This window comes from Cyrtonyx montezumae, unplaced genomic scaffold, assembly GCF_038088225.1.
Source record: "Cyrtonyx montezumae isolate F1298 unplaced genomic scaffold, pur_monq_1.0 scaffold_14, whole genome shotgun sequence".
In the NCBI taxonomy this organism is placed as follows: domain Eukaryota; kingdom Metazoa; phylum Chordata; class Aves; order Galliformes; family Odontophoridae; genus Cyrtonyx; species Cyrtonyx montezumae.
The window spans coordinates 8239869-8260910 of record NW_027071870.1 but is presented as its reverse complement, the minus strand read 5'-3'; the positions used below and the strand labels follow the sequence as shown (position 1 = coordinate 8260910).

General features: G+C 39.6%; 1 protein-coding gene across 11 annotated transcripts in view; it reads right to left on the bottom strand.

Annotated features, from left to right (window-relative positions):
* The window catches only part of KIAA1217 (KIAA1217 ortholog), a 171717-nt gene that overhangs the window by 95485 nt on the left and 55190 nt on the right, over positions 1-21042 (bottom strand). The window contains exon 1 of one of the 11 annotated variants that reach the window (XM_065731377.1): positions 6273-6322. The exons of the other annotated variants lie outside the window; for them this stretch is intronic. The gene's annotated coding sequence lies outside the window, so the exon portion shown is untranslated. Of the gene's footprint in view, positions 1-6272; positions 6323-21042 lie in introns of those variants that run through there. 11 annotated transcript variants of the gene reach the window in all.

The following is a 21042-nucleotide window of genomic DNA, read 5'->3' as shown; positions in this document are numbered from 1 at the left end:
ATCTTTGACTTCACAGTTTTGCTGAGAAGGAAATTAATTTTGTTTCTTTCAGAAAAATATTCTGATAATATAAATCAAGTTTATTTTGCTTTTTACTCCTCTATTTTTCCCTTTCAGTTGAATCTCTGGATGACATCTGAGTTGTGCCATTGTGTGTTATCTACACATATGAACATGTGCATACTTAAGCAGTAAGGAGATAATGCCATAACCACAAGCAACTAGACACAATTTCAGCTGTGCCCGGCATGTCCTGTCAATGCACAGATGGAGATAACCTCAGCAACATCACATTTCTTTGGCTGCCCCCAGGGCAATTCTTCAGCAACTAACATATGGTCTGACACATCCCCCTGAACTAAAAGCATCCTTTTCAGCAGTCCTCATTCCATTCTGCCCAGATACGAAGCCCAGTCCTTCTCTTAATATGTTATAAATGCATACTATTTCCAATCTAGAAAGTGAGTTTGCAGAAACGTAAAACTAATGCAAGCTATTCTACGATTAATGAAATCTACCGTGTCTACAAATAGCCTTTATGAAACATTTCAAGCTATTTCTCAAGCTCATCTCATTATATTTCAGATATAATTCTGATTTTAAACACATTATAAAAAACATTCAAACACAGCAATGGGGCTATTCAAGTTAGTGGGAGATATGAGTGCATATGTGACAAAAAAAGTGTTTTTATCATTGGCAGTGAGCAGCAGGCTTCAAGCTACGTAATAACCAAGAATGTTCAGAACTTCTTCAGAAAACCAGCCCATGAAGTAGGTAGATGACAAGCAACATTTACAGAGCCATAAACTGCACGGACTTGTAATGGCAGTCAAAGAAAGCAGGGTAGAAACCTTCAGCAACTCCCAACCTTTTTAGCACGGTGACTTTAAAATTAGATAAATCAGACAGATGGCAAATAAATCTTATTAAATCATACCTTATGTATATTTCCATAGCATGTTCATTACTGCATTTAAAATTATTCGAAACTTTAAATACTTAATTATGGGCAACTAGCATGCAGGGTAAGAATTTACAAAATAAGCGTTCACTATACAGCACATCTTTCAGGAAGCGTGAGAATACAAATAGAGTCACGGAGTGAAGGGACAGCTGCTCCTGGAGCAGGATGGCACTGAAACTGCACGCTGCAGAGATCCAGTAAGAGCAATGAACTGGACATTACTACACCAGTGTTGCTGCTTTTTTAAGATGTCTGCTGGCAAGAAATACAACACTTTACACAGAAGAAAAGTCAGGATGCTCACAAAGAAGGAGTACTGTCTAAAATCAGGACAGTTGTAAGCAGATACTCTACACACGCATGCAAAACCAAGGAAGACCAGCACCTTCCTAGGCACACTGGTGGGTTAAGTGCCCCAGAACAGAAACAGGATTAGAGCTAGGCAGCAGGGCTCTGTTTTTTCCTGTCCCAACACTGCTTAGGCTATAATGTCCTCTGTAAGACACGGTCTTCCCCCACAGCAGACACACCCCTGCATGTTGCTTTGTGCTGACTTTTCAGCCAGCTGAGCTGAACTTCCATGCTAGTACTGGGTGGGAAGCACAGCAGAAACAAAAGGTCAAAAGATACAAAATTCTGCAGAAAACTTAGGTGCAATTACAGAGTGCTTTGAGATGACAATTTTATTTAATCCTCTTGGAATACAAGGACGTACATCTCATCTTTTCATGGTATGGTACAGTAGTTACAGAAGATCTGGTATCTTCTAAGTGTTCTTAGGACTTGATCAAAAAATAAAGTTATGGCTAGTGAAGCCTCACTACTGCTGGCTGGCTGTTACAGTTTGTCCAAAGCATGCACTTGTAATGTATCTGCTGCTGGTTCAGTGACTTGGAAAAAGATGCAAAAAAGTGTATGGCTCTGTGAACACAATAAAATTTCAAATAATGAGCAATAAAACAAGAAGGAAAATGAATAAGAAAAATGAAATGTAGAGATACCAACATGGCAAGCAGCCTCAGGGTGCCAGGGGCACCCCTGTGCCACTGAGCTGCTGCCTCTGATCTGCTGCCCTTCTCTCCCTCCAGGAATCCCCCACATAGAATCATTAATTAAAGAATCATTAGGGTTGGAAGAGACTACTAAAATCGTCTAATCCAACCATGAGCCCATCACCACCTTGCCCACCCTTTGGCCTAATGAGTTCTACTGCTCCGCTTGTCACTATTTCCTTCCATGCTCATTATACAGTACTTTACCATACTAATCCGTATCTCTGAATTATTTTTTTCATTCTCTTCCTTTTCAAAAAAGCTGCAAATTTGACTTCACACATTTTCACAGACAGAAAGAACCTAGGAGGTTACCTGAAGAAGGATTTAATTTGATCTCTTGATCAACTTACACTTTCTATTTCCTGTCTCCAGGAACTTCCACCATCCTTATCTTGACAGAAAGTTATCTCTTAAGGAGAATAATCTTATCATGTATATCTTTCTAGCATTCCTGGCAGTGTATGAATGGTAAACAAAGACATAAAAAATAATACAGCCCTCATAAAATAGCTCTTTTTAAGCATGTACTCTGGAGAACACACTTAGCACAGGCAGAGAAAGCAAACCAGTACTTGAGTTTCTTCCCAACATTTCAGAAAACAAATACAAAGAAAAGAAAAACAAAAAGAACAATGGAGATCTGTTTTTGACCTTCAGGTAAACTGTTTATCCTGTGACTTGTGCTAAAGATAGCTACTGGACATAAAACAGACTGCAAATGCACATATAAACAAACTGTTTATTAGCTCTGAAATACTGTCACATTGTAACATGTGCTGTTATTGCCATAGTGGTCATATTTCCTCATCCCATTTGTGTCAGATCTGTATTACCATTGTCTCAAGGAAGAATCTGCTTCTTCCAAAGATACGGAGTCTTTAGGGTCCTGTATGATCCCAGCTACAAGATTTTACTTGTCTGGACACACTATTAGTGACATAACTGTTGTTAGAAAGAAAATGAATACTACCTACGTGCTCTTAATGTTAAGAAATTATTATAACAATGTTTTCCATAGTGCTTTGTCAAAAAAGTTAAATGCTTATATATACCTACATATACCTAAGTTCATATTACATCTATGCAATGGACGCTCTGGGATATCCCCACACACAGACACATATTAACAACAGGCACAGTCCCCTTGAAAAGGTGCTGCCCCAAAACCTGCTGTAGTCAGTCCCACTGGGAGGCCCTCAAGCCACTGCAGCATGGGATACTGCACCTAGTGGGTATCTCATCCATTCCTGTGAACATGTCTGAAGGCAGAACTCTGCTTATGGAAAGATCTTTATCAACATTCTCTGTATTCACTGATGCTGATCGTGGTTTTCTTTTGCTGAGCAGAGAAAAAAAAAAAAACATCTCATCATTTGTCAGGATTTATAGCCATATTTTTAGGTAGGAATGATATTCAAACCATCTGAAAAATCTACTCATTTTCCCAAGAGCCTTGCGTGGCCAGCTGCACACTCCCTGCTGTGGCCTGCAGCCAAGTCCCATTTCTTTTAATCTTGAGGACAGCCGTGGCTGCTGTCTGCCACGCTCCCTGCTTGGCTTCTGCAGGGTGATCCCCAAGCTAGCAGGGAATTTTTCATGCAACTCTGCTATAAATGATGGACATAGAGAAATATTTTCAGTCTTTGGTTTTGAACTGCAGGCATGCAGATACATTGAAGCCTGTTTTTCTGGAAAGCAGTGTGTTTGCAGTAAAGATATTCATTAGAAGCAATAAAAGCTGTAGGTGCTCAGCACTTATGCTGCCAGACTTCTTATTCAGATGTTTAATTGGAGGAACTTACATTTGAAAATGTTGCCCTGAGGAACTCAGCAGCCCGCCTAAGAGCAGCTTAATTAGTCCAGACAAGTCCAGACTGAAATATGCAACATGCTGTGGCACCTCTTTTGAATATATGAAATATAAAAAAAAAAATCCAAAAAAACCCCAAATAATCCATGTTGCACTATAGAAATGTTTCTCAGAATGCTTCTACCTAAGTCCAAGGCTGTTTTTCTTCTTTTTACAAATGCCTGTCTGAGATTTTAAGGTGGAAATTTAAGTAAATGGTAGACATAACAAACAGTCGTCCATTGGCAATAAGCAAAAATCACCCTGAATGAAAGATATCAGAGACACAGAGCTCTGCTGTATTCTAACGCCTGGTGACACGCAGTATTTATTTACATGTGAGAGCTGATCTCAAGAAGTGATGGATCACCTCACCATTTCTCTCCTCAATGGTTTCCATTGTTCCATTTATTCTGCTTGCAGCAAAACTCATCCCTTCACAGACTCTGCCATACTCTTGCATCACAGCTTCAGTTTATTATTCCTTTGTTTAAGTAAGTTATCCATAAATTCCAGCCCAGGCATCAACATTTGTCTTAATTAAAATCTTATGGCAGATTCAGTTGGAAGCTATTTCTCCTTTCACTCCTAAAAACCCCACTGTCCCACTGTGAAGCATTCACAGGACAGAACGATCCCCTGATCCCGGCGGGAGACGGCTGCACCTCATCAGCTGCAGGTGACTTCCACCTACACAGCCCCCAGAACTGTCATGAGAAATCCAAAGATTAAAAGGGATGATTTAAACAAAAACTACCATTAAGCTGATTAAAGGGGAAAGATCCTTACATGCTTAAAACCACATGCAAAAAGGAAGAGAAAAAATAAAATAAATACCAGATGCCTAGATGTACTGAGGGGATAGCGTGTTCTGATTCAAGAAAATGATTACCTACCCATCCCTTTTCTCCCACACATGTGCCTAAGGAAAACGAGAGGAGGGTCTGTTTTTGTGGTGCCTGTTTCCCAAAGCAAAGGAGCACGACGCAGACTCCAGCCCACAGCTGCCCTGGAAAAACCTGTTTTTCTGATTTCTAAAATGAGGAGATCTTCATTAACACATAATTTTAAAAATAACCGAGGAAGGGGGGAAGAAAAAAAGAAGAATCCCTCACCACTGATGCTGGTAAGTGGGAGGGAGGTCGGTGAATGGGATGGGGCTGCTGCAGGAGAGGTGTGTGCCAGAGTGGAGCTTTGCATCCGCTTTGCCCACTTGTTACCATGCCCTTCTGCTCCTTCCTCCCTCGGCAGAGCAGGGAGAAGCCTCCCTACTCCCCACACCCTGCCACTCCCATCTTCCCCAAGTCAGCATTTTTATTGGCGCGCTGAAATTCTCCAAGTGGAAACAAAACCAGCAGGGAAGCAAATAAGCTGCATGCTCCAAGGCCTCCTTCCGTATTGGCAGCAGGTGTTAGCTTGGTGCTTTCATGGGTGTGCTTTTGGCAGAAAAAGAAACATGCAGTGGCACCTTTCAAAAATATATCTAAAAGGTGTGTGTGTATTCACTGCAAGGGTGGAAAAAACCTGTAGCAGATATCCATGGAAGTAGTCATACAGAAATGGAAGAGGAGCACAACCGGGAGAAAGATGAGACTGAGGTGACTTCAGAGGTGCACAAGAGATTTAAGCAAAAACTCCCAAGAGCTGTGCCCCCCCCTCAGCCAGCCTGCCTTACATTGAGATGCAAGGTACAGAGAAACACTTCCAAATCTGCATGACAGCAGGGGCTGAATTTAGACAAGGAAAGTACAAACCCAAGATGCAGAAGCATATGTAAAACAACATTAGCATATTCTAAATTGTGGTTCTTTTAAATGTTAATTAATATTTCAGCTGTGCCCCCTATACTGCTTTCCAGCCATTATCCCACTTGCTTATCCAGCAAGTGTTTTCCTTCAACTTAAATTCTCACAAAAAGATCAATTTGCAAGTGGAGAACTAAGCTTTTTAGCACACCAAATACAGAAATATTTACTCCCACATCCACAGATCTGTCCTCAACTTTGCAGAATTTTTTCTTTTGTAACAAATACATAAAGAAAACTAGAACTGGGACAGCTGGTAGGGATCACTTATTTATCTAGGACCTCCCACCAAATTTTGGCCAGTTTCAAAATATCCGAGATAAGAGTGTGGACTTTGTATCTACCATGCCATTAAAGGAAAAGTCGGAATTAAAAAATCATCAAAGAATACACATGCATCACACTCCCATATGCAATTAATCTGTATGAATGACACCACTTTCAGAGGGAAAAAGCATGCATATCTGTATTTATTTGAGAGCACTACTTGTGATGCAAACCACACACAGTTAAAAGGTAACAATCCACAGCAGAGTGCAGAAAAAAAAGAAAGTACAGTACTAACTCTCTGAGAGGATTCAATTTTCATCAAGTACCTTTGAATGTCAAGTTCTGAATGAAGGGAGACCAACATGCACTGCAAAACCTGTGGATCAAAGAGAGAAAAGGGGGGAGGGGGGGAGATAATTGTTAACAGGAAAGGAAAAACAATAGAATTAAGAGAATAACCTCTACATACTAAAGGTATACTGAGAAGAGAAGAGAAGAGAAGAGAAGAGAAGAGAAGAGAAGAGAAGAGAAGAGAAGAGAAGAGAAGAGAAGAATAAAGGAAAGGCATGTGTGTTAGGGAACAGCATGTTCTATCAGAACTTAATCTGCAGTATTCTCAGGACCTTTACATGTGGTGATAAGCTAAAGAGGCTGAGAGTGTTTCTCTTGATGGAAGAGTTAATGGCAGAGAATTTATCCACACAGATTAAAAAATGTACCTAGAACTGTATCTGACAAGAAACTGTAAAATATGCATTCTTCCAAAAGAATGATACAACTCTTGGCTAGAGTTAGCAGCAGTCATTGTATTACAGAGTGGGTTTCTCACTTACTACAGAGATGTGGAATCCTTTCAGCAGAACTTAGAAATATTACGTTACTTTTGATTAAACCAACTTAAAAAAGAATAAAAGATAAACTACGGAATGACTAAGAAGCGTTCTCCAATTATGTCTCTGTTTACTATTTCACATCTGATCTTAAAGAACACAGACTGTGAAAATGTGCTAAAACTGATTTAAGAGGAAAAAACAAACAAAAAAAACAACTGCAAATCAATACCTATTCTCCAAACACAGGACCAAGATGCAAACTGGAGGGGAAACGGCCTACTGATGTTTGAGACTTCAGAGGTGGAAGTCCTATATTCTGCCTAGATTTCATTTGCCTGCAGGGTGGAGGAGCTTGCATACAGTGCTCCAAACAAGTTTCTCCAAGCACAGGATTCCCCTCAGCCAGCACCAAGCTCCCACGATAGCTGCTGTCCCACTACAACATCCAACTATGCACACTGGGCAAATGAGTGCCACTCAGGAGACCTTATTGCACTCTACCACTTCCTGAAGGGGGGTTGTGGTGAGGAGGGGGTGGGCCTCTTCTCGCTGATAAATAACGACAGGACGAGAAGGAATGGCCACAAGTTGCGCCAGGGAAGATTTAGATTAGACCTGAGGAAACATTTTTTCTCTGAAAGAGTGGTCAGGCACTGGAATGGCCTGCCTAGGGAGGTGGTTGAGGCACCATCCCTAGCGCTGTTCAAGAAGCGTTTAGATGAGGTGCTAAGGGATTTGATTTAGTAGTTGGGTAGGGATAGTGATAGGAGAATGGTTGGACTAGATGATCTTGTAGGTCCTTTCCAACCTAATGAACCTATGAACCTATAAGGGCATCACTTTTAAAGAATCTTACTTAGCAAGTTAATTGTAATGCCAACATCACAATTAAGAGAGAAATTCAAAGAATCTCTTCAATTTTACAAATCCAAGGAACATGAGCATATGAGAGTTGATTGTGGGAACACGATAAGCAGCATTCAAGTATACTCAGATTTTTCATGATTTTCTATTGGATACCTTGGAAAGGCAGTACTGTTCTATTTAAACAGAACAATAGATCATTTTTCTCCCTATGATAAATGCATCATTTACAATTGTTCAAGTAAAATGTGATTTTTACAAATATGCCATTTATGCAAACACAGTACAAATTAAATGTAGCCTTCCGGCAACAACTGGATAGGTTCCAATTCCAAACCACAAAGACAAAACAGTCCATTGCTAATGGCTTTTCATGCTTTTATAATGTCACTGCCCCACAAACCTGAAAAGTTCTGTCTGACCTTGAATTAAACTATTCTGATTAAAAAAAGAAAAAGTTATGGATTTTCTAAGGACAAAATCCCATCTCCTTGCCAAATATGTGAGATTTCCACAGGAGAAAAAAAATCATACTGCAGATCTGCTTGAAGTTTGACGTGTGTTACATCTCAAGACCACAGTTTGGAAGGGACATTATTTTGCAGAATGGCTGAATCAAAAGAGGGCATCAGTCACCCTCTCTAAAGACATTGCATAAAACAAAAGCAAGCTACCTAGTTTCCTCAAGCTTTGTCATGCCAGTGGGGAATTACAACTGTGTGCTCTTTCTCTGGACTTTCCTACTCTCGAAGGAAATTACAAAATGAAGGACCCCATCCCTAATCCAGGGAAAATGTTGCTCTTTCACCCCTCTTAAAACAATGCGTTTATTTTAATTCTAAAGCAAAGTTAGGCGAAGATTCGTAGTTAAAATGCATGAAACTGGTCCAACTAGGTCTAGAAGTCACTCTCTCCTTTTACCAGTCATTCTAAAATCCTATGATGCTGCATGTGATGCAGGATTAGGAATTAGCAACCTCTGAATAAACACAGTCTGGCAGGAAAAAATGAACCACACTCAACCACAGAATGACACCAGCAGTGCAGCAGAAGTCTGACTTCTGCACCAAGAGGCAAAAGAGGCCTCCATAATGCTATACAGCCAGCTTTGGATCACCTAAAGAAGATCCAGACATGCCCACATGGGAGAAACATAATCAAGACCATTGCTGCAACCCACATAAAGACTGTATTATGAATGAAATTTGATGATAGTTGGGTCTGACTCCAAACCTGAAGCATGGCCTCATTTGGAACTTTCCAAAATATTTCTTAACTTCTTATATTCCTTTCCAAATTCGGCACCACATTGATGCCTTCATCAGCAGTCTGGTGACCTCAAGGGTATTTAAAGAGGGAAAACAGTAATGATCTATTTCTTCCTTTGCTCCTAGATTGTAGAGGAGCTTTTATTTTTTTTCTGTCTGTGGGCATGCCTGTGGATATATATAGTGCACAATGATGGGAAATGAATTCAAGGAGAACTTTGCGACTTTCACATGCAGCAAGGGCTGCAATCTCTGCATCTCAGGGACAGGTTCCTGTGACAACCCCCATCTCCAGCTTCCCTTGCTGACTCCATCAAAGTACTTCAGAGACATGAGGCATCAGAGCAAATAACCTACATGCAGGGAAAAACAGGATGTAGAAACAAATTCCAGAGAACATTAACAAACTTGGATGGGACTTACTAAGAATTAAAGAGCTGCAGAGCACTGACCACTCAACTAATGTGCTCTGAGCAACCTCTGGTGGCCAGCAAGTAGGATCCTGCACCTCCAACCAAATTGTGTCACGTGAGGACCGTGCCTTCTATCCTGGACATGAGAGCAGATCCTCAGCTGGTTCAAATGACTGCACTTGACCAGCTTCACCAGCATGAGGTGAGTTCCAGTGAGCTGGAAGATGACATGGGTTTTTGCTTTCTGTCACAACAGGCCCTCAGAGCAGAGAGGCTGCTGCTGAAACAAGAATACAAGTGGTATCAACTCTTGTCAATGTTGGGCTAATGTAAGATATAAACTGATAAACACAGGTGGGTAGAAAGTTGATGTGGAGAAAACTAACAACAGAGCATGAGTAATTTCTTCTGGAGAAAAGCAGAAAATGTTAGGGAGTAGAGTGGAAGACTTAGCCTGAGACGCCACCTCCAGCTAATGAATGTTTGCACAGCTTCACTGATGGTAAGTGAGAGCAGGATGGGATGCTACATGAAGAAAAAATGATTTCATAAGCCAGTATCTGCTGTAATGAGAAAGGTACCAGGGAAAAAGGAAACAGCTGCCAAACATGTTGCTTTTGAACTTAAAACCTAAATAGAGTGAGCTGTGGCCCTGGGAAAAGATGTAGAAAGCAAAGGGTCACCAGAGGAAAGCAAAGATGCCAGGAATGCGGGGAATGTCATCAAAGGGAGTCCTGAGAAATGGAAATATCTGGTTAATACTGCGGTAAGGTAGTACTCAAAGGGTTAGCATGCAGAAACTTAGGGAGGACAAGGATTAATATCTTAAGGCTGACTGACTGCAATGGTCATTATTCCAGACCCATCAAAACAAAGGTGAATGAACGGTATGCTTGCCTTGTGGGATCTGCTTGCTAAGCAGATCAAAGGAAACTATTCACCACTTTAAGCAGGATCAGGCCTGTTAAACACTGAAATGTTAAGTCTCCAAAGGAAAAAGCAGATGCTTGAGACACTTGTGTTGATGATTTAGTAGGAGACATCTGTCCCCCTGAGTCAGCCTGAAATAATGTCACAGAATGGTGTTGGGAGTGCAATGTGCTCCCACAGCAGGAATGCAGCCCTGCTATTCTTGCTGACAGTGCTGATACAATTCAAAATGCCTTTCATTGAGGCACTGGCAGTGCTGCAAAAGTGGAGAAATCGAGGAGAATGCTAGGCTTCTCTTTTTTTTTCACTCTGTGTAATAGTCGCTTGATTTATGTTCCTGACAGATTTCAAAAAGGAAGTCCTTACAAAGGACGAATACATTAAACACACTGCATTTATCATGGGTTGCCCAGGAAGATGACATAGCTGCCAGGATAAGAAGTGGCTAAAATCAGACATGCACAGAGGTTTGGTATGAAGCAAAGTCAGGTTAGCCAGGGCATTACAGTGCCAATTAGTGTTTTCTAGGCTTATATCTCTGGGTGAGATCCTGCAGGGACATGCAGTCAGCTGATGCTGGAGGTAAATGATAAAACACAACAGGCTAGAGATGAGTATGTAGATGGTGAGACATGACAAAATGAGATGCTGACTCAGAGGTCCTCTTAAACAGCTTGAGAATGAGGAAAGAAAACGAGAATCAACTGCTTATTTCCTGTGCACAATGGTTTCATAGGGAAGATCCAAGAAAGTGATGTTGTTCAACGATGCTGCAATGGGAAAACATCATGGTGGTAACTCAGCTGATTCAGGCCACAGAGTTTCTTCTGACAAATTTTAATTGCACAAATATCTGGCAGAAAGAAAGGGTGAAGTCTTTTTTCACATGAAAATGCAAAGACAATGTACAGGATTAACTACAAGCAACATGCAGGAAACAGCCATGCAACTGCTCAAAAAGTGAAGATGGCCAGAAGGGTCCAAAAAGGAAGTAGAGAAACAAAAAGACCAGTCAAATGTAAACAGGGAATGCAGTCAGATGAAGGAGAACAAAGCATGAGGGCCACGGGAAACGTTAGGACTTCTTATGTTTCAGGATTGACTATTTTCAGTCAGGCTCTACAGCATCTCTCAAACTGTATTTGTTCTTTGGCTCTGACTCACTCAACATTACAGCTGAAAATGACACGTTTGTTACCTTGGAAAACTGTATTTTTGTAAATTCTTAAACAACAAAAATGAAAAAGAATCTCCTTTCTATTGTTATTGTTGTCTTTCTTTTTCTCTTCTTAGCCTTTGTAAAAAAACTTACCAAAAAATTCCTTCAATTTTAGTGAGGTCTAAAGCTAAAATACAATTTTATAGAATATTTAATAAACATTCAAATCAAACACCTAGAAAAAAGAGAACTTTTAAAACATCTAAAGGGAATCCAAGTTATATTCCAAATCATAATTTTTAGGGAAATAAAATACTTACACCTGTAAAATTAAAAATTGTTTGTTTATTAAGGCGTATAGAATATCTCTAGTGTCACAGTCTTCCCTCTTCTGTTGTCACTCCACCTATGTGGAGATAACATCACAGCTCTGTAGTTTTGCACTGCCTCAGCAGAAATACAGTATTGTATCTGTACTCTGGGTTATATGGCTAATATAAAGGCAAAAAAATCACTTCTATTTCACATGAAATGACTTAATAGCTTTGGGGCTTCTCTCACATGGAAGCACATATGAAGCAAAGGGGTGGATAAAATTGCACCCATTGATATTCACCAATGCTTGCTGAATGTTTATGGAGACCAAATAGTGTATGTAAGTGCAGTGAGGTGGGTGGTGCATTGCAGCAGTGGCAATAGTGATGTAAAAGAAAAGCCACGTTCCAGATGGCCATGCACAGCTGCCACACCACAAAATGAAGTCATCTCCATCAGCACATCCACATGAATTATGACCAGGGAACTGTATACAGAGGTGAGTATCAGTTTCAATGCATTGGAAATGATAGTGACAACACTGGAATATCACAGTATTTGCACCAGGTGGGTCCGACAAATGCTCACACAGAAAGATCATTTGCAAGTCTGCCAGGACCTACCGAACCAATACAAGGCTGAAGGTGGCAGTTTCCTGGATCACATTGTTACTGGTGATGAGATGTGCTTTTACCGCTATTAGCCCATAGAGAGGCAACATGGGAATTCCCCAGTGAAGAAGTTCAAGACGCAGTCTTCAGTGACCAAAGTGAAGTGTGCTATCTTTTGGAATAGGAAGTGGATAGCCTGGATTTGTTGCCTTATGGTCAGACCTATGAAAGATGGACTGTGTCGGCAACACTTTCCTAGTAATGATGACATCTTCATAGCAGCTGTGAAACAGTGGGCCACCTTCATGGGTGCAGATTTTCACACAGGCAGCATGCAGTCTCTTGTTCGCTGCTGGAGAAAATGCATAACTAAAGGTGGTGACCATGATGAAAAACAGTGCTTTGTAGTGGAATATTTCATAGAATCACAGAATCACCAAGGTTGGCAAAGACCTACAAGATCATCCAGTTCAACTGTTCCTCTGTCACCAATAGTTCCCTGTAAACCATGTTCCTCAATACAAAGTCTAAACGTTCCTTGAATACCTCCAGCGTCAGTGACTACACCACCTCCCTGGGCAGCCCATTCCAGCACCTGACCACTCTTCTGGATAAGAAGTATTTCCTAACATCCATCTGAATCCCCCTGGCACCATTCCCTCTCATCCTGTCACTACTTACATGGGAGAAGACGCCAACCCCTAGCTCACTACAGCCTCCCTTCAGGTAGTTACAGAGAGCAGTAAGGCCCCCATGAGCCTCCCCTTCTCCAGGCTGAACAATCCCAGCTCCCTCAACCATTCCTCATAAGGCCTGTGCTCCAGATCCCTCCCAGCTTTGTTGCCCTTCTCTGGACACGCTCCAGGGCCTCGATGTCTTTCTTTCAATGAGGGGCACAAAACTGAACACAGTACTCGAGGTGTGGCCTGACCAGTGCAGAGTACAGAGGGACAATTAATTCCCTGCTCTTGTTGGCAGCACTATTTCTGATACAAACCAGGATGCCATTGTCCTTTTTGGCCACCTGGGCACACTGCTGCCTCATGTTCAGCTGAGTATTGACCAATACCCCCGGGGCCCATTTCCTCTACACAGTCTTCAGCCACTCTGCCCCAACTCTGTAGTGCTGCCTGGGGTTAGTGTGGTCAAAGTGTAGGACCCGGCACTTGGTCTTACTGAACCTCATCCCATTGGCTTCAGCCCAGCTATCCAGCCTGTCCAGATCCTTCTGTAGGGCCTCCCTACCCTGTAATAATTTGCTCTATTAAATAATGTTGTTGTGCTCTTTGTATCTGCTGTAGTTTCCATGGAAATAAATACAGTCCTTACTTTTAGAGCTATCTATATGTAATACCTGAAGTATCTGGCAGTTTAAACATGTATTCAGACATGAAACTTGTCTTAAGTTAAATGGCAAGAATATCTCTACAATTCTTATTGTAACTTTCACTTTTAAAAATTGAGACAATTAAACACACTACTTTTGTTTCCAATAATCTGTCTCCCCTATTACTCATTCCCTTCTCCCTATCACTATCATCTCTTCTTGGAATCACAATACGTCAGTGAAGATAAACAACAAAAAATGATTATTAATCTTTATAAAATAATAAAGAAACAACGATGACCTAAGAATGAAAAGAATTGCATGAGCTTTCTCCAGTATTTTGAAAAGAAAGAAAGAATAATAGAAAAAGTATGATGTTTAAAGACTACAGTTTTTTCTTTTTCTCATTTTTCTGTGGCATCTTCCTCTCAACTTCATTTAAATTCACTGATATGGTTATTCATACAATCACTACCACCAAAAGCACAGTATGGTGTATGCAGTGACAACTGATGGTCTACAGAGAAAAAACATCTGAAATGCTGAAAAGCACATGGCCTTGTCTTCTTCAATTGCTCATACTTAATGGCAATGTTTCTTTTATAAGTTCCTTCATTTTAAACTTCATTTTGGCTTTCACTATTGCTTTTAAATGCACTATCTTTCTGTTCCATCTTTCTGTTGGATTTCTTCATAAGACATAACATCATCAGGTTTTCTAACAACTCTAAATTATGGGTTCTGCAGGTATCTGGCAACAACTACCATTTTAACTACGGACCTTGAAATTTTAGGCAAGAGTTCATGAAGTATAATACCTACCCACATCATGATGCTACAGAACTACACCTGGTAGTCTGCATTTCTGCATTTGTGCTCAGCTCTTATGGAAAGCCAGAAACTACTTCATTTATGTGCTTCAATGGACCTAAATTCTTTTAAGAATATAGGTTGTAATGAAGAAACAATGTGGAGAACACTCATGAAGGGTGATCTTGGTAAGGTGAATCAATGCAGAATTGTAGTGGCAAAACCAGCTGTTATCAGGTGTTTGTTAATTATTTCCTCATATATTAAAGCACTCTTCAAAAACTTTCACTGATCAGAATTCCCTTGACCACAGAGAGATAGATCATTTGTTCTGCTTATGCATGGTATGCTATGCACAGCAGCAATCTTCCAAAGATGCTATAATTCTCTCCCACTCCCCAAAATTCCAAATCCTTTCCATTTTAAGCAGGTATGGAAAGATGTTCAGTCCCATCTGTCCATGGCCTGAGAGTTACCGAGCTTTGGTTCCCATTTCAGTCCTTACTACAACCGTGTTTCCTGTCCTTGGCCCATATGTAAAACAGAGTTCAAAATACCTGTCTACGTTATAGTATTTCAGAAATAATTAACTCATGAACAGATTCCAGCACACTGCTGGGAAAAACTACCTTACAAAAGTATCACATTTATACACCATGTTAAGTTTGTTCTTAACCTCTTCTGAAGGTCACAGAGTCTCAGCACATTAGTGAGGTTTTCTTAACTTCAGTCTCCTAGATTTTTTCTTAGAACACCTACAATTTTGAAAAACATCAGATATACAAAGTCTGCCTGTCTCATTATTAACTGAATTTATTATCTTCCACCTTTTTCTTAAACACATAGCTGCCATCTACACTATTACAGGAGAGATATAAGTTCAGAAATGCCTCTGTGCAGCATATACCAGCTTACACTTGAATAGCATATAGAGTAATTAGAGTGGAATTCAGCTGAATAAGTCAGCCTTATCATCTTGTAATATCAGCTACCTCATATCAGTGAGATAAATATGAAGTATGTGTAATTCTATATATAAACAATGACATTCTGCAAAGCCCTAAGTAAATCCTGGTTTTCATACAATCAGATATCGCTGCTATAATATAAGGGGCTAATTCATGCCAGTCAATATTAGCTTATGGAAAATTATCTTGACATCACTACTTTAAAATGACACTGTACATTTTTATTAATAAGGAAACTTAAATATTAATTTCAGTTTCTGATTCATGTAGAGAGAGACAGATTCACATATTCTGTGTTGTTCTTACTGCAACATCTTACTACATATTGCAAAAAATACTTCTTAAAATCACCTACTCACATTTAAGGGATACAATGAAAAAACAACAATAAGCAAACCATAATGACAGAAATGTCAGTTCAAGTCGATCCCATTTGGAAACAATACATGGAGGCTACTAGCTTTACAAGACTTATAGAACAGGGTATACAGCTCGAGCTGGATTTCAAGAGTTGACATCATTACTGATCACAAGCCAACACAGGGCTTTAAAACTGAAAAGAATCTACAGTATATAAAATGGTTTCCAACTTATAAGGGGTCCAGGCCCTACGCCAGTGGATAATAATTTGCAATACAATTCAGGGCTTTTTGGAGGAAAAAGTGGGGGAGGGAATACAATATGTTCATGTAGAAAGGAATGTGCAATTCCATACCCTCATGCTATGAAAAGAAATGGCTCTCTAAAATCTTGTTTTCATGCTTTGTTTACGTCTTCTTTTCAGATGCTTAAGCCTTTCTCACACTGGGATCCTTACTTTTTAATATCTTTGTTCATTGTTCACTGAAAATCTTTTTTTATAATTACAACTGTTCACACCACTCATAATTGAAAAATTATCAAAAATAATGAGAAAGTAAACCTAAGAGATTGATAATTGGTATACCTTATGGATATCTGACAGAAAGGTAGTGAAAAAATATGCATGTTTATATTTCTATAACATTTTCTCATTGATTATTTTCTTTTTGTACTTACATATTAGTATTCCTAAAACTGCTGAAAATACACCAAATTAAAGGTAAAAAAATAAAAAATGAAGTAACCTTCAGTAGACGAAACCAGATGAGCAGTATGTAGTTTATTCTACTGTTGAGTGAACATTCAGTGGTATCATACTCCTCCATGGTTTCCCTCTCCTAAATTCAGCAAAAGATAATGCTATCTGTTCAAGCAAAAAATATATGCATGATACTTGAAAAAGCTGCATCTCAGTGCCTTCCAACCACATGGCACAGTCTTTGCTAGCTAATAAGTACTGGGGCCAGAACATAAGTAGGTTTGTATTTCAGCATTAACCATTTGGCTGGTTACTGAAATTATGCAAGCACACAAGTCTCGTGATTTAGAGGTACACACATAAAAGGAATCTTAACTCTTCAGAAGTTCATGGATTTTTTTTTTTTTTTTTTTTTTGCTACAAGAGGGCCAGGATTTCATCCCTACTGTGCTGTCCTCTTTGAGTGCCTCTAAGACTTAAAAAGGGATTTCAAAGATTTGAAGGGGAAAAAAAAAAAAAGCATCCTAATGTACTGCTCTTTCAGGAAAATTTTGAGAATCATTCACCTTCCAGTAGATGCTTCTATAGGAAATGACTTACAAATTTACTTGAAGTGGTAGTGGTCTTTATTAGGTATCTGATCATGGGGGAAGGTGCCTTACTTTGTGAAAATGAATGTGTTAATAATCTCTGCAGTTATTCCATGTTAAGTTTTACCTCCTGAAACAAACAAAAAAAATCCTGATTTGGCCATGAAGCAATACCTCTTTTCTTTTTGGCTATCATAGTTCACTTGCCTATTTGTCTTGGATAGACACACATCTTTATTGTCCAAAGTGAAATACATATTCTCTATTGCCAAACACCAAGACCTCCTGTTCTCTGATGCAACTGGGAGATCCAACAATTAAATGCGCATTGTAGAAGTGCATATTTTTTTCTCAGAAGATTACCTTCTTATTTGCAGCTTGCATCAATTCTGATTGAGAGAAATTATGATTCTAAGATACTACTAGACTATATACTGCACTAGATACAACGGTATAGCATAGCCCTTCTATGCTATTCTGCTTGCCTTTCACAAAATAAATTGATGACATGACTGTAGCTGAATGAAATATCCAGGTTAACTGTGTAGGAAATATACTACCATCCACACAGAAAGGAGAGCCAAAGATATTTAATCTTGCAGGTAACAGGTGTATGACAAGTATCTCATACTATAGGATCTTTCAGTAGATTCCTGAAGAAGAAAGACTGAGGAACAGGAGAGACGTGTTGGAGTACATCCAGAGGAGGGCCACAAAAATGATCCCAGGGGATGGAACACCTCTCCTATCAGGACAGGCTGAGAGAGCTGGGGCTATTCAGCCTGGAGAAGAGAAGACTCCCCCTCTCTTTGGGGAGACCTGAGAGTGGCCTTTCAGTATGTGAAGGGGAGCTGTAAGAAAGAAGGGGACTGCCTCTTTAGCAGGGTCTTTTGTGAGAAGACAAGGGGAAATAGTTTCAAACTAAAAGAAGGGAAATTCAGATTGGATGTAAGGAGATGTATTTTTGCAGTAAGAGTACTGCCACAGGTTGCCCAGAGAGGTGGCAGAAACCCCATAATTGGAGACACCCAAGGTCAGGCTGGACAGGGCTCTGAACCCCTGACCTAGTGTAGGTGTCCCTGTTCATTGCTCAGGAGATGGACTATATGACCTTCAAAGTCCCTTCCAACTCAACCAATTCTATGATTCTATGAACTTCTAAACTTTTTAAAATCCCAGAAGTTCTGGACAAAAGTGATTTGAAACGAGATAATCTAATCTGAGCAATTAAAGAGGGAATACTTAAATACTTATGAACACATTGAAATATTCCAGACTTCTATTCACACTGACTGTGTTTCCCTAGTATCCATTTAATCTTCTTAAACAAATTCCCATTGCCAGTCATTTTTTCTAGTTCCCAGAAGCATCATTATTTCTCTATTTATAAAAAATCAAACAGAAAACTCAATCTGACTACGAAGGTGGATTAGAGGGAATTATATGAAAGCAGATGTTAAAGGGAGTTTAGTGAAAGTTACACGGTGTAAGAAAGCCGAGTGGAAAAAAAAATTAGTGGATGATCATGTCTGCTTTAACATGCACTGACTGTATTTTCTGTTCTGCTTATCTCGAGAACTTACTTAATAAACAGCTACTAATTTTGATAGCATCCAATAAGGCAGTGGCACAAGTCGTGCAACACTGCTGAAAGAGTTAAATTTATGCTCAGTTCTTCAGAAGAAACACTGAATTCTAAGAACTAATCATTTGATTACTTCAGAAGCTAGTAATAAATAATTTCATGTTACATATATCTCTCTGATGGAGCTCTAAAAGAAGACAGCAAAGCATAGCAAATGTACCCAGTAGCAACAATACTTAGTTTTCTCTTCTAATTCAATGATGTAATTCAAGAAATTTATTATTCCACATAACCCTCTGGGGTGTGAATGGATGGATTATTTGTTGATGTTACAAACGATAGTTTAGATTCTTTCCTAAAATCTAATATCTAACATCTTTATAATAAAATTCATTTAAGTCTATTTGTCTGAAAAAGGCTAAGCTTTTAGGAAAATTCTCATAGCAAAATTTTAGGTTTGGGAATACGTGAATGTATTTAACAAACAGTTTAAAACTCTAAAAATAACTTCTTCACCAGAAAGATACACCATTCTTTAAGAAAGGTTTGACTGAGAAGGACAGATAAGAGCTCCCCAGCAGCACTGAAAACTGCTAAGACAATTTCTGCATAGAAGGAAAACTGATATTGTTCTATGAAGAGCAATGAGAGAAAGGCATACAACTAAATAATACAGAGAAAAAAGAGTAAGTGATGAACATACAGAAAAGTGCTTCTAAATTAGATATATACCCTTCTGCTTTTTTTTCACTGCAAAAGTAAATGAAAATGAAAAAAATATTTTTATGTGGCCTAAGAGCACAAAAAAAAATCCCCCCAAAAAACATCAGATATCCTTAAAAGCATTATGTAGACATTACTAATTTGGAAAGACACTCTCACAACACTAACTCCTTCAACCTAGTGAAGCAGAGCCTGCATGTGTTGTTGACATGAAGCATTTAATGGAAACTTGAAGAAAATGTTTTCTGAAAGTGGCAAGTCTCTCTTTATTCTTTAGTAAATATTAAACAAATAATGACAATGTACCATCTAGAATTAATCCTGTTTAGATAGCATTTAAAATGGAGCAAAGCCACAAAACAGTACTTACCCTTTGAAAGATCTCATCTGGAGGTACTATGATAGAGAGTGGATTCACAGAATCAAAGAATCATAGGGGTTGGAAGCAATCTCTAGAGATCATGGAGTCCAACCTCCCTGCCAAAGCAGCTCCCTAGCCCAGGTCGCACAGGTAGGCGTCCAGGTGGGTCTTGAACATCTCCAGAGAAGGAGACTCCACCACCTCTCTGTGCAGCTGTGCCAGTGCTCCATCACCCTTACTCCAGGTCTCTCAGCCTTTCCTCATAAGAGAGGTGTTTCAAGATTATTAAAGCCTGCAACACCAGCTACAGTATTTATTGTGCCTGAACTGAGAAAGATCTGTTACAAACATGGTCCAAGTAGCAGGCAAAAAGTTTGCATACTCCTGGTATTTTGTCAAATAAGCAAATAAACAAACAAAGCTGCACCAAAGGCTAACCTTCACAAGGTGAACCAACTGCTTTCCAGATGAGCCTCCAAACTCCAGACCACACATCAGGATATGGGGCATGCCTGATTTCAGCTGCAGAGATGTCGAATACAAGTAGCTGTCAGCCACTTTGAACATCCTCAGCTGCTAAAAGCTGAGGTCATAAAACCCATCTTGTGGCTCTGATAAGTTAAGGTAGCTGTGGGGCTGTCCCAAATTTCTCCATGCTGGGCAGCCTGAAGGAGGCCACCAGCAGTGGAGGATCTCAGGAACACAGCTCCTGCAAGCACCCTTTACCTGCTTGCACGGGATTTATCTATAGAGCAACACATCCTTAAACCTGTATGTTCACTTCACCAAGGGAAATCACCAAGAAACAGTCTTTTCCAGCTCTCCAACCACTTGACTCATATCAAGGCAGGGCAGATCATTAGGAGAAGCAAGGACTTTACCATACCACTTTTTCACTCAAGGCTCCTGTGTTAATTGATGGCACTGCATCAATTGCATTTGTGTACACTGCACACATCAAATGTTGCAACTGCTTATATGGGAATACAATAAATGGAAATACATGGAATAGAGGTAACTTCTTCTAATCTACATGCAGGAAGTCATTTGCATGTGAAGAGTCACGTCCTCTGACCCCTACCATAATTAGCCTTCACAAAGATCTTACAAATTATCTGATATTTTCTGAGTGTTTTTAATATTTTCTTTTATAGATAAAATAGTACTTTAAAAGTGCAATCACAATATATTACAGCACCAGAGAAATTCTGCTCTTTTCAGGTAAGATAAAGTCCGTCTCCTCCATGATCACACACTGCTCCATTAAATCTGATGGCAG